General features: G+C 43.1%; 1 protein-coding gene across 4 annotated transcripts in view; it reads left to right on the forward strand.

Moving 5' to 3' along the window:
* Positions 1–12,527, forward strand: part of FAM222B (family with sequence similarity 222 member B) — a 204,875-nt gene that overhangs the window by 52,587 nt on the left and 139,761 nt on the right. For 3 of the 4 annotated variants that reach the window (XM_056559075.1, XM_056559066.1, XM_056559067.1), the window contains exons 2-3: positions 2,018–2,147; positions 2,224–2,322. The gene's annotated coding sequence lies outside the window, so the exon portion shown is untranslated. The remainder of the gene's footprint in view (positions 1–2,017; positions 2,148–2,223; positions 2,323–12,527) is intronic. The other variant, XM_056559068.1, reaches the window with a different exon arrangement.

The raw sequence follows: 12,527 nt of genomic DNA on the forward strand, positions 1-12,527 counted from the left end.
TGTCAGCTCTCTAGGCATGCTGGGAGTTGTAGTTTTGCAACAGCTGGAGGCACCCTGGTTGGGAAACACTGGTTTATATTGTGTGCATCTAAACATTGATTCCTACCAGTGCCTTCGAACTTTAAACATTGTGTGCAGATGGTTTCCATACAGTATTGTTAGTTACTTACTAATATACTTTCTTTGGCTGAAATACTTCTTTAAGCCATTTTCACATAGTCATATGGGATGTGATGCCCCAAACTCTGAGTGCATTGTTACCCTAGACTCCCACCCCTCCCTATAGTCTGGTAAGTAACTCATTATATATCTCTTCTTTCCTGCTATCTCCATTGCTCTCTTCTCCTCCTTTGTGCCTTAAAGGGGTATTCTGGTGGAAAACATTTTTTTTTTTTAAATCAACTGGTGCCAGAACGTTAAACAGATTTGTAAATCACTTCTATTAAAATATCTTTACCCTTTCAGTACTTTTCAGCAGCTGTATACTACAGAGGAAATTCTTTTCTTTTTGAGTTTCTTTTTTTCTTGTCCACAGTGCTCTCTGCTGACACCTGATGCCGTATCAGGAACTGTCCAGGAGAAAGTCCCCATTGCAAACCTATGCTGCTCTGGACAGTTCCTGACAGGGACAGAGGTGTCAGCAGAGAGCACTGTGGACAAGAAAAAAAGAAACTTCAAAAAAAAAAAAAATAATTTCCTCTGCAGCATACAGCTGCTGAAAAGTACTGGAAGGGTAAATATATTTTAATAGAAGTAATTTACAAATCTGTTAAACTTTCTGGCACCAGTTGATTTAAAAAAATAAAATAAAAAATAGGTTTCCACCGGAGTACCCCTTTTTAGAGGTGGAGTGCATTACATGCAGCACAATGTGCATCATTAGTGAATTGCAGAACTTTATCACAGTAGCAGATAAGATATGTTATAGCTGTAAATGTGAGAGAACTGTAATATCATAAAAACTGTAGTCCTTTTCATGGTTCATTGTTGATGAGGTTAAAAGAGTACTCTGGAGGAAAAGTGTTCTTAAATAAACTAGTGCCAGAAAGATAAACAGATTTTAAAATCTTTACCCTACCAGCAATTATCAGCTGCATCTGTGAAGTTCTTTCCAGTGTGACCACAGTGCTCTCTGCTTCCACCTCTGTCCATGTCAGGAACTGTTGCGAGCAGGAGCAAATCCCCATAGCAAATCTCTCCTACTTTGGACAGTTCCTGACATGGACAGAGGTGTCAGCAGGGAACACTATGGTCAGGAGTAAACATTTAATGTTAAAGGGGTTTTCCAGTATAAGGTGATTTTAGTACATACCTGGCAGACAGTAATGGACATGCTTAGGAAGGATCTGCGCTTGTCTTGGGGCTAAATGGCTATGTCATGAGATTACCATAACACTGTGGCTAGCTTTTTGTGAACTAATATTTCCTGTTTGACTTTTCTTTTTTTGACTACAAATCCAACAATTCCATCTTCCTCCCTCCCACACATCAGCCACCCCACCCATAAATGAGCTGCATCCATTCAAAAGACCTGTAGTTTTCAATCAGGGTGCCTACAGCTGTTGCATTAGTTGCAGATTGATCTCTCTCCCACCAAGCGATGGCTCCACCCATTGAAGCAGACAGGCTCCCTGTCATCAGCTGACTAGTGAGTCAGGTCTCGGCCGCATTGCAAGCTGGGAAAAATCTGAGACAGCAGACATTTTGTATGCTGGTAAAAATAAATATTGGAGTGAAAATCATAGAAGAATTGTTAGAAAACCGTCGCACACAGGTACAGACACTATATTATGAACTACACTAACTTTACAGCCCCTGTAACATAGTCAAATAAAAAAAAATCCTCAAATACCCCTTTAATTTGACACAAAAGAGAAATAAATTAAAGGTGACTTTACAGATTCTTAGTAGACCTACAGGTAAAAGACTGGGGAGTCTTATTGGCTTCTTGGTTTGTAAAAATATTTACAATCATATTAAAATGAAGTGATATTAAAATAGTTTTGTTCTTTCACAGATAATCAATTCCAGATACATTCGACCATTTATACGGGAGGACAACCAAAAGGACCTAACAACAATGCATCCCTAAGGAGGCTAAGGATGTATACCCATAGCTCTTCAAAACCACTGTGAAAAATGAGGCAGTAAGTATAGATAGCATCTTGATTTCTAGTTTTTAATATTTGTGCTCGCTGTGTTCTTTTTGTTCTTTTTTTTCAGACCCTCTGGAAATTGACACTCATCGGCTGGTGATCTGAAAAGCCTTACATGGTCTACTGCCTCACCTTCTCCTCTACAAGAGTCGTCGTTCATTGTGAGGTAAACCATAAAAAGGAAGTCCAGAAGGGGAAACTATTCCATCTAAAAGAATGCCATTTCTTCATCAGTATTTGTCAGCCTAAAGGGGTTGTCTACTTTACACATTCCTTTTTACGTAAAGGGGCTTTCCCACAATCAGAAGATATCTCTATCCATAGGCTAGGGGACAGCTAGCTTGTTTACTGGGGAATCTCACTGCTGTGACCTCCACCGATCACAAAAATAGAGGTAAAATGTCCCCTAGAATGAACAGAGCGCATGTGCAGCCAGCCCATCCTTTATTCTTTATTGGGCTTCTGATCATTGCCAAGCTCAGTGCTTTCAAAGGGACCACAAAAAATTATTTGATCACAAGGTTTTCACAAAACTTTTGACATGTCCTAGGAAAATCGCTAAAATAAACCGGTAGAAGATCACGCCAAGTGCGTTCTTTCCTAACTCTGTGCCGTGTGACTGACACCAACTCATAATGTAACTCTATGGAGTTGTCTTAGGGCAGTGGTGTCCAAACTGCGGCCCTCCTGGTAGGGATGTCCCGATACCATTTTTGTAACAACGAGTACGAGTACCGATACTTTAATTCTAGTACTCGCCAATACCAAGTACAAGTACTTTTATTTTAAAGGGAACCTGACACCAGGGTGACCCGGTCTCTGGCGCTGCTTACTGTATGATATGTGGGTCCTTGTTGTGTACAATGGAGGCGGCTGCTGTAATATGAGCCAAGATTTCTCTCTTCTCCATTGGGCAGAACAAAAAATTTGCATTATGGGTGAGACCGATGACCACATGGTGAGCAGCGGTAGAAATCTACCTATAAATTCAAGTTAGTGCAGGTGACTCTGCTGTAAGATTGCCTTTAATAGTAGGTAGTATCCCCTGCAGATGTTAGTATCAGCCCCCTGTAGACATTAGTAGCAGCCACCCTGTAGAACGCAGCCCCCCCTTGTAGACAGTGCCCCCCCACCTTGTAGACAGCAGGCACCCCCTGTAGACATTAGTAGCAGCCCACCTGTAGACCGCAGCTTCCCTGTAGACTGCAGCCCCCCTTGTAGACAGCAAGCCCCCCTGCAGATGTTAGTAGCAGCCCCCCTTGTAAATAGCAGGGCCCCCCTTTAGACATTAGTATCAGGCCCTGTGTAGACCTCAGCCCCCACCCTTGTAGAAAGGTAACCTGAGGCTGTCCTCTGACGGGTGCTGCCGCTCCGCTGCTGTGTCCTCCCGTCCGCATAATGGCGTTCTATGGAGGAGCATGTCACATACAAGTCACTCTGCTTCCTCCGAAGTGTGTGTCACATGCTCCTCCATGGAACGCCATTATGCGGACAGGAGAATGGGGCAGCGGAGCGGCAGCAGGTATAGGATTTGGTATCGGGGACATTTAACGAGTCCACGATACCAGGGAAATGGCTAGTATCGGCCCCGATACCAAATACTAGTATTGTTATCGGGACATCCCTACCTGCTTGTGATGCAAAACTACAACTCCCAGCATACCCGGACAGCCAATGGTTGTCCGGGCATGCTGGGAGTTGTAGTTTTGCAACATCTGGAGGGCCGCAGTTTGGACACCACTGTCTTAGGGAATGTGCACAGGGAGCAGGGAGAAGCAGTACTCAGCCGTGCACTTCTCCCCGCTAGTTCTAGCGTACGGTTGGGTCTGAACACTCATATCTGATCAAAACTCTGGTACCTTTTCAGCTTATACTTAATAGCTAGTAACGTCACTTCACATTTTTGGTGTCTGTGTACTGTATGCATAGATGTTTGCTTTAAATACATTCCTCCATTGGGTATGGTCACCCATGCGGTCCCAATGTAGAAAAACATAGCCATTTAAAATATACATTTTTAAATAAGTATGCGAGACAGAAAGGGGGGGGGGGGCACACTGAACGGCAACTTCACCTGCATGGAATCCGCATCTCAATCTCGGCGCCGTCTATGGGTTCCTCCTGCGGGGTGCATATACTACAGATGAAGTATCGATGAATATAATACAGAAGAAGTGTATTTGCACTCACCGCTCCATATAGGTCATTGCGTTCCGGGTCACGGGAAGCTGGATCTCAGCATGGGCGCATGTAGGTAGCGCTCGGAGGCAATTCCGGCAGTTTCGCACGTGAGCGTGTGCTTCTTCCGGCCTCTAGAGGCCGGAAGAAGCACGCACTCACGTGCGAAACTGCCGGCGTTGCCTCCGAGTGCTACCTTCATGCGCCCCATGCTGAGATCCAGCTTCCCATGACCCGGACCCCGGAACGCAGTGACCTATATGGAGCGGTGAGTGCACATACACTTCCTCTGTATTATATTCATTTTTAAATGCCTGATTTATATAGAATTTATATGACTTTGCAGCCTCTATGGGTGCTGTGCTACGGGTCTTTATGACTTATTTGCAGCCATACTATTGAGCCAGAAATGTTCAGAAGCCCCATAGAGGATGAATGGAGAGTTGACTGCACACATGTCCTGCCGATCAAAGGGGGGTCCCAGTGGTCTGACCTGTGGTTACGAGATAACTTTCAATGATAAAAATAGTTGATGGAAGTGCTGGGTCATTTAGAGCAGGAAAAGTGCTTTGTAGCTGCTCTATATATTGGTCTCCGAACAAGAGATTCTGCTTTATTATCTAATAGGACCATGTTTCCCAACCAGTGTGCCTCCAGCTGTTGTGAAACTACAACTTCCAGCATGCAACAGCTGGAGGCACACTGGTTGGGAAACACTTTAAAGGGGTACTCCGGTGAAAAACGTATTGTTTTTAAATCAACTGGTGCCAGAAAGTTAAACAGATTTGTAAATTACTTCTATTAAAAAAATCTTAATCCTTCCTGTGCTTATTAGCTGCTTAATACTACAGCGGAAATTCTTTTCTTTTTGAAACACAGAGCTGTCTGCTGACATCATGAGCACAGTGCTCTCTGCTGATATCTCTGTCCATTTTAGGAACTGTCCAGAACAGCATGTGTTTGCTATGGGGATTTACTTTTACGCTGGCAGTTCCTAAAATGGACAGAGATGTCAGCAGAGAGCACTGTATATAATTTCCACTGTAGTATTCAGCAGCTAATAAGTATAGGAAGGATTAAGATTTTTTAATAGAAGTAATTTACAAATCTGTTTAACTTTCTGGCACCAATTGATTTAAAAAAAAAAAAAAGTTTTTCGCCAGAGTACCCCTTTTAATAAGGTATTGCAAATGGGTTTTTACATTTGGAAATTTCAGCTACAGCATGGTTTTACTGTGTATACAGCACTAAGAATGGAACTATGGCTTTTTCCTTGCTTATCTGATTTTACAGTTATTTGTACAGACTAAAACATTTAAAACTGTGATATGATAAATAAAATTTTATTTTATTTTGTTTTAATAAATTCCTTTAGTCGTTATTTTAACTTCTTCTTTAAAGGGGTACTTTTTTAAATAGACTGGTTAAACAGATTTGTAAATCACTTCTATTAAAAAATGTTTATCCTTCCAGTACTTTTTAGGGGCTGTGTACTAAAGAGAAATCCAAAAAAAAAGGAAATGCATTTCCTCTGATGTCATGACCACAGTGCTCTCTGCTGACCTCTGCTGTCCATTTTAGGAACTGTCCAGAGCAGCATATGTTTGCTATGGGGATTTTCTCGTGCTTTGGACAGTTCCTAAAATGGACAGCAGAGGTCAGCAGAGAGCACTGTGGTCATGACATCAGAGGAAATGCATTTCTATTTTGGATTTCTCTTTAGTATACAGCCCCTAAAAAGTACTGGAAGGATTAATATTTTTTTAATAGAAGTAATTTACAAATCTGTTTAACTTTCTGTACGTCATGGTGACGTGGTACTTAACGCACCATGACATACTTTTACGCGCCGAGATGATCGCGAGCACCGGAGCGGTGCTCGCATCATGCCTGGCAGGTCCCGGCAGGTCCCAGCCAGGGACCCGCCGGTAATGGCGGACATCCGCGATCACGCGGATGTCCGCCATTAACCCCTCCGATGCCGTGATCAATAAAGATCACGGCATCTGCAGCAGTGCGGTAAAAAAATGTCACATAAAAAAGTAAAAAAATGTGAAAAATCCCCTCCCCCCAATAAAAAAGTAAAACGTCCATTTTTCCCCTTTTACCCCCAAAAAAGCGTAAAAAAAAAAAAGAATACACATATTTGGTATTGCCGCGTGCGTAAAAGTCTGAACTATTAAAATATATTGTTAATCATCCCGTACGGTGAATGGCGTAAACGTAAAAGTCCAAAATTGCTGCTTTTTTGTCACATTTTATTCTAAAAAAAAATTATAAAAAATTTATAAAAAGTAAAATCTAAGCAAAAGTGATACTGATAAAAACTACAGATCATGGCGCAAAAAATGAGCCCTCATATCGCCCCATATACGTAAAAATTAGAAAGTTATAGGTAGTCAAAATAGGGCAATTTCAAACATACTAATTTTGTTAAAATGGTTTGAGATTTTTTTTAAGCAGTACAATTATAGAAAAGAATATAAAATGGGTATCTCTTTAATCGTATTGACCCACAGAATAAAGAAACCATGTCATTTTTACCGGAAAGTGTACAGCGTGAAAACAAAACCTTCCAAAATTTGCTAAATTGCGGTTTTCTTTTCAATTTTCCCTCATAAATAATATATGTTTGGTTGCGCTGTACATTTTATGGTAAAATAAGTGATGTAATCACAAAGTACAATTAGTGATGCAAAAAACGAGCCCTCATATGGGTCTGTGGATTGAAAAATAAGAGAGTTATGATTTTTAGAAGGCGAGGGGGAAAAAACGAAAATGCAAAAATAAAATTGGTCTGGTCCTTAAGGGGTTAATGTTTCCTAACAACGGTGCCCCCAGCTATTGCAAAACTACATCTCCATGCCTTCCAGGAATGGTGGAAGTTGAAGTTTTGCAACAGCAGGAGGCTCCCTGGTTGGAAAACACAGCTTTTTGTTCTTTTTTTTTTTTTCCATGCCGGCAGTATGTAAGACCCCGTTCACATCAGCTGTGTTATACAATAGGTTTGCCGGGCTGAAAGAGGCCAGGACGACTCTCTTTGACACTCTTACTTTAGGTACATGGAACCTTAAAAATACATTTGACCGTACATGCTGAGAGCTTTTCCAGGCATATAAGCCAATCATAGGTTCCAAATGTGACGTGAACAGAGTCAAAGCCCTTGGCAAGGTTGGCGTAGCTGTTTACTTGCTTTCCGTAGTCTCTTACATGTGCTGAATGTTCTATCCCGGGCAGAGAATGATTGATGTCTAAAAGGTGCAAATGGTTTTTCTGTTGGAAGCTCTCAGTGGGAAGGTGTCAGTGCACGGGGACCGGTGGCCATGAGTCAGCTAGCATATTGATGAAGCGATCTTATCTCTGGGGTTTTTTGCGCAGTTAAGCTTGGCTTACCATGGGGCTTAATTGCAGTGCGAACAAAGATAAAATTAATTAGCTCCTGTACAGAACACACGGCGGCGGAAGGCTCCCGCCCGCAATATGTTTAGGGAACGTCGTTCTCATGATGCTGTGTGCAGACGTATACAACCAGATGCAGACCTGAGACCAGACAGAGAAAATGCAATTTTCTCTATGGAAGGTGTAGCCGACTCCCAATAATCTAAATCCCTAAACATTTGCCAAATTACTTTTTTGTAATCTTACTTGAGGTTTAAGCTTCGCTACAACACTGCACAATGGAAAATTAACAAGCCTGTTAGAAGTGCCATCTGCAGCTTTAGTCCTCCACCGTTCTTACAAGGTTGGAGTTATCAGATTTTTATATTCTCTAGGAGAACATTCATTTTTTTTAATTTTTAATTTTTTTTTTAAGTACAACAGAAATCAATCAAATCTTCTTTTTTTATTTAATTTTTATATAGTTACTAAGTTATTTTCATGTTTAAACAAATACATGCTTATTTAGGTCATTTAAAGGGGTACTCCACCCCTATACATCTTATCCCCTATCCAAAGCGGCTGGACCCCCGCAATCTCCCTGCTGCACCTGGCGTTCGTATAGGGAACCCCAGGCAACTGGTGCACGGAGAGAACTACGCTCCGTGCCTAATGACTGGCATTGTGGGGCGGAGGATCGTGACATCATGACCATGCCCCCTCAATGCAAGTCTATGGGAGGGGGCGTGACTGCAGTCACGCCCCCTCCCATAGACTTGCATTGAGTGGGCGTGGCCATGATGTCATGAGCCTCTGCCCCACAACGCCAGTCATCCGCTACGGAGCGAGGTTCACTCCGTGCACCAGTTGTCTGGGGTGCCGCAGCCAAGATCGCAGGGGGATAGGGAATAAGATGTCTAGGGGTGGAGCACCCCTTTAAGTTCTATTGCTTTCTGTGTGGATGGGATGTCTTGTTTTCTGGGTATGCAGTTTAGTTGAATTTTTGAAGTTTAAAATAAAGTTGGACTATATGAAACTGTTAATATTAAGGGGTTTTCTGAGCGAGACCACACAAATGTAGGATGGACAGCATCACCTCACCTTTTTGTAAAGTTTTCTCTTTTTTTTTCTTTTCACTTTGTAGGTAGAAAACAGTTTCTTTATAGGTCTTTATTAACAATTTTACATGGTTTCTCTTCCACAACCTCTATTTTGAGTTTGTAGTAGAGATGAGCTCTACTTTCTCTCTATAGGTACATACGTTCTCGATGTTTCTCCCCTGTAGACTGTTTTGTATCTGCTCTTCTTTCTTTTTCCAGCCTGTGTGAACTGACCTCCAATGTTTCTCACCCCCAGTCTACCTGAGCTGGTGTGTTTCACCCTCTTTTATCTCTAACATTGCGAGAGCAGACAGTCTGTCTTTCTCTCAGTAGCAGCTGAATGGAAGGACATTTTTTAATAAAGACAATTTAAAAAGTAGCTTTAGTTTGTCTTGAGCAGACAACATTATACAATGCACAGTGGAAAAAAATCTGTACAAAGGAGCCCATAGTATTTAAACATTGCATATACACTGCTCATAAAAATAAAGGGAACACTAAGATAACACATCCTAGATCTGAATGAATTAACTAATCGTATGAAATACTTTCGTCTTTACATAGTTGAATGTGCTGACAACAAAATCACACAAATTATCAATGGAAATCAAATTTTATTAACCCATGGAGGTCTGGATATGGAGTCACACTCAAAATCAAAGTGGAAAACCACACTACAGGCTGATCTTACTTTGATGTAATGTCCTTAAAACAAGTCAAAATGAGGCTCAGTAGTGTGTGTGTCCTCCACGTGCCCGTATGACCTCCCTACAACGCCTGGGCATGCTCCTGATGAGGTGGTGAATGGTCTCCTGAGGGATGTCCTCCCAGACCTGGACTAAAGCATCCGCCAACTCCTGGACAGTCTGTGGTGCAACGTGTTGTTGGTGGAGGGAGCGAGACATGATGTCCCAGATGTGATCAATCGGATTCAGGTCTGTGGAACGGGAGGGCCACTCCATAGCATCAATGCCTTCCTCTTGCAGGAACTGCTGACATATTCCAGCCACATGAGGTCTAGCATTGCCTGGCATTAGGAGGAACCCAGGGTCAACCGCACCAGCATATGGTCTCACATCTTGGTATTTAATGGCAGTCAGGCTACCTCTGGCAAGCACATGGAGGACTGTGCGGCCCCCCAAAGAAATGCCACCCCACACCTTTACTGACCCACCGCCAAACCGGTCATGCTGGAGGATGTTGCAGGCAGCAGAATGTTCTCCACGGCGTCTCCAGACTCCTCTATCAGTGTGAACCTGCTTTCAGGGCGCCAGTGGCAAATCTGTGTGTTCTCTGGCAATTGCCAAATGTCCTGCACAGTGTTGGGCTGTAAGCACAACCCCCACCTGTGGACGTCAGGCCCTCATACCACCCTGGAGTCTGTTTCTAACCGTTTGAGTGGACACATGCACATTTGTGGGCTGCTGGAGGTCATTTTGCAGGGCTCTGGCTGTACTCCTACTGCTCCTCCCTGCACAAAGGCAGAGGTCGCAGTCCTGCCGCTGGGTTGTTGCCCTCCTCCGGCCTCCCCTACGTCTCCTGATGTACTGGCCTGTCTCCTGGTAGTGCCTCCATGCTCTGGACACTACGCTGACAGACACAGCAAACCTTCTTGCCACAGCTCGCATTGATGTGCCATCCTGGATGAGCTGCACTACCTGAGCCACTTGTGTGGGTTGTAGACTCCGTCTCATGCTACCACTAGAGTGAAAGCACCGCCAGCATTAAAAAGTGACCAAAACATCAGCCAGGAAGCATAGGAACTGAGAAGTGGTCTGTGGTCACCTCCTGCAGAACCACTCCTTTTTTGGTGATGTCTTGCTAATTGCTTATAATTTCCACCCGTTGTCTGTTCCATTTGCACAACAGCATGTGGAATTGATTGTCAATCAGTGTTGCTTCCTGAGTGGACAGTGTGATTTCACAGAAGTGTGATTGACTTGGAGTTACATTGTGTTGTTTAAGTGTTCCCTTTATTTTTTTGAGCAGTATATTTTTTTTATTTTATTATTAGGTAGGCATTAGATCAGTGGTTTTCAACCTGCGGACCTCCCAGATGTTGCAAAACTACAACTCCCAGCATGCCCGGACAGCCATCGGCTGTCCGGGCATGCTGGGAGTTGTAGTTTTGAAACATCTGGAGGTCCGCAGGTTGAAGACCACTGCATTAGATATTTAGTATAATGACTTCGAAAGCCACTGTCACACCAGTAGTTCATGTCTAATGAAAAATGAAGCAATTTTGCAAGTAGTCTTGATTTAAAATTGCTAATTATTTCGGGTCTACAGCTCATACGCAAACCTATACATTTCCGAAATAACAGGTAACAAACAAACCCTATTAAGTGTCATCCTGCTGGCATTCTGCCCTTTATTCCTTGCTACACTTGACAATGTATGTTAGGAGTAGTGGGTAGGCAGAAGGCAGTATGGCTCCCGGATCAGACTACACAGGGTTTGTTTAATGTCTTTATAAAGAAACATGGTTCTGCATAGCACCTGTAAATACAACACTTGAAAAATTAACATTTTTGTGATTTTCCATTTTAAGTTCTTAAAATGTATTAAGATAGTCGACAGCCTTTAAAACTGATCATACACATTGGGTAAATGTCAGGCAAACCCACCATTTTCTGTACGACTGGCAGATCTTCTAATGTGTATGGGGCCGCTCAACTCTTCACTGAGGCAGATATTGGGGAAAAGAAGTGTGGTGCAGTTGGATTTCGACACAACCGATCCTTCTGTTCTGGCAGCAGTTTTCTCCGCCCCCTCTCCATCCAAAAAAACATGCACGTTCAACTGACCTGATTGTGCAAGTATAAGTCTAAAGCTCATCATCCATGTTTAAAGGTGTATTCCAGGCAAAACATTTTTATATATATATATATATATATATATATATATATATCAACTGACTCCAGAAAGTTAAACAGATTTGTAAATTACTTCTATAAAAAAATCTTAATCCTTTCAGTACTTATGAGCTTCTGAAGTTAAGGTTGTTCTTTTCTGTCTAAGTGCTCTCTGATGACACGTGTCTTGGGAACCGCCCAGTGTAGAAGAGGTTTGCTATGGAGATTTGCTTCTAAACCGGGCGGTTCCCGAGACAGGTGTCATCAGAGAGCACTTAGACAGAAAAGAACAACCTTAACTTCAGAAGCTCATAAGTTCTGAAAGGATTAAGATTTTTTAATAGAAGTAATTGACAAATCTGTTTAACTTTCTGGAGCCAGTTTATATTTAAAAACTGTTTTTTCCTGAAAAACCCCTTTAAAGGGGTACTCCGCTCCTGGCATCTTATCCCCTATCCAAAGGATAGGGGATAAGATGTTAGATCGCCGCGGTCCCGCTGCTGGGGACCCCGGGGATCGCCACTGGGGACCCCGCCATCATTACTGCGCAGAGCGAGTTCGCTCTGTGCGTAATGACGGGCGATACGGGGGCCGGAGCAGCGTGATGTCATGGCTCCGCCTCTCATGACATCACGGCCCGTCCCCTTAATGCAAGTCTATGGCAGGGGGCGTGACGTAACGATGCTCCGGCCCCTGTATTGCCCGTCATTCCGTAATGATAGCGGGGTGCTGCAGCAGCGTTCCCCGGGGTCCCCAGCAGCGGGACCCCGGTGATCTGACATCTTATCCCCTATCCTTTGGATAGGTGATAAGATGTCTAGGGGCGGAGTACCCCTTTAACTTTCCAGGTTCGGCAGGTC

Source organism: Hyla sarda, chromosome 2 (assembly GCF_029499605.1).
Source record: "Hyla sarda isolate aHylSar1 chromosome 2, aHylSar1.hap1, whole genome shotgun sequence".
NCBI classification, from domain to species: domain Eukaryota; kingdom Metazoa; phylum Chordata; class Amphibia; order Anura; family Hylidae; genus Hyla; species Hyla sarda.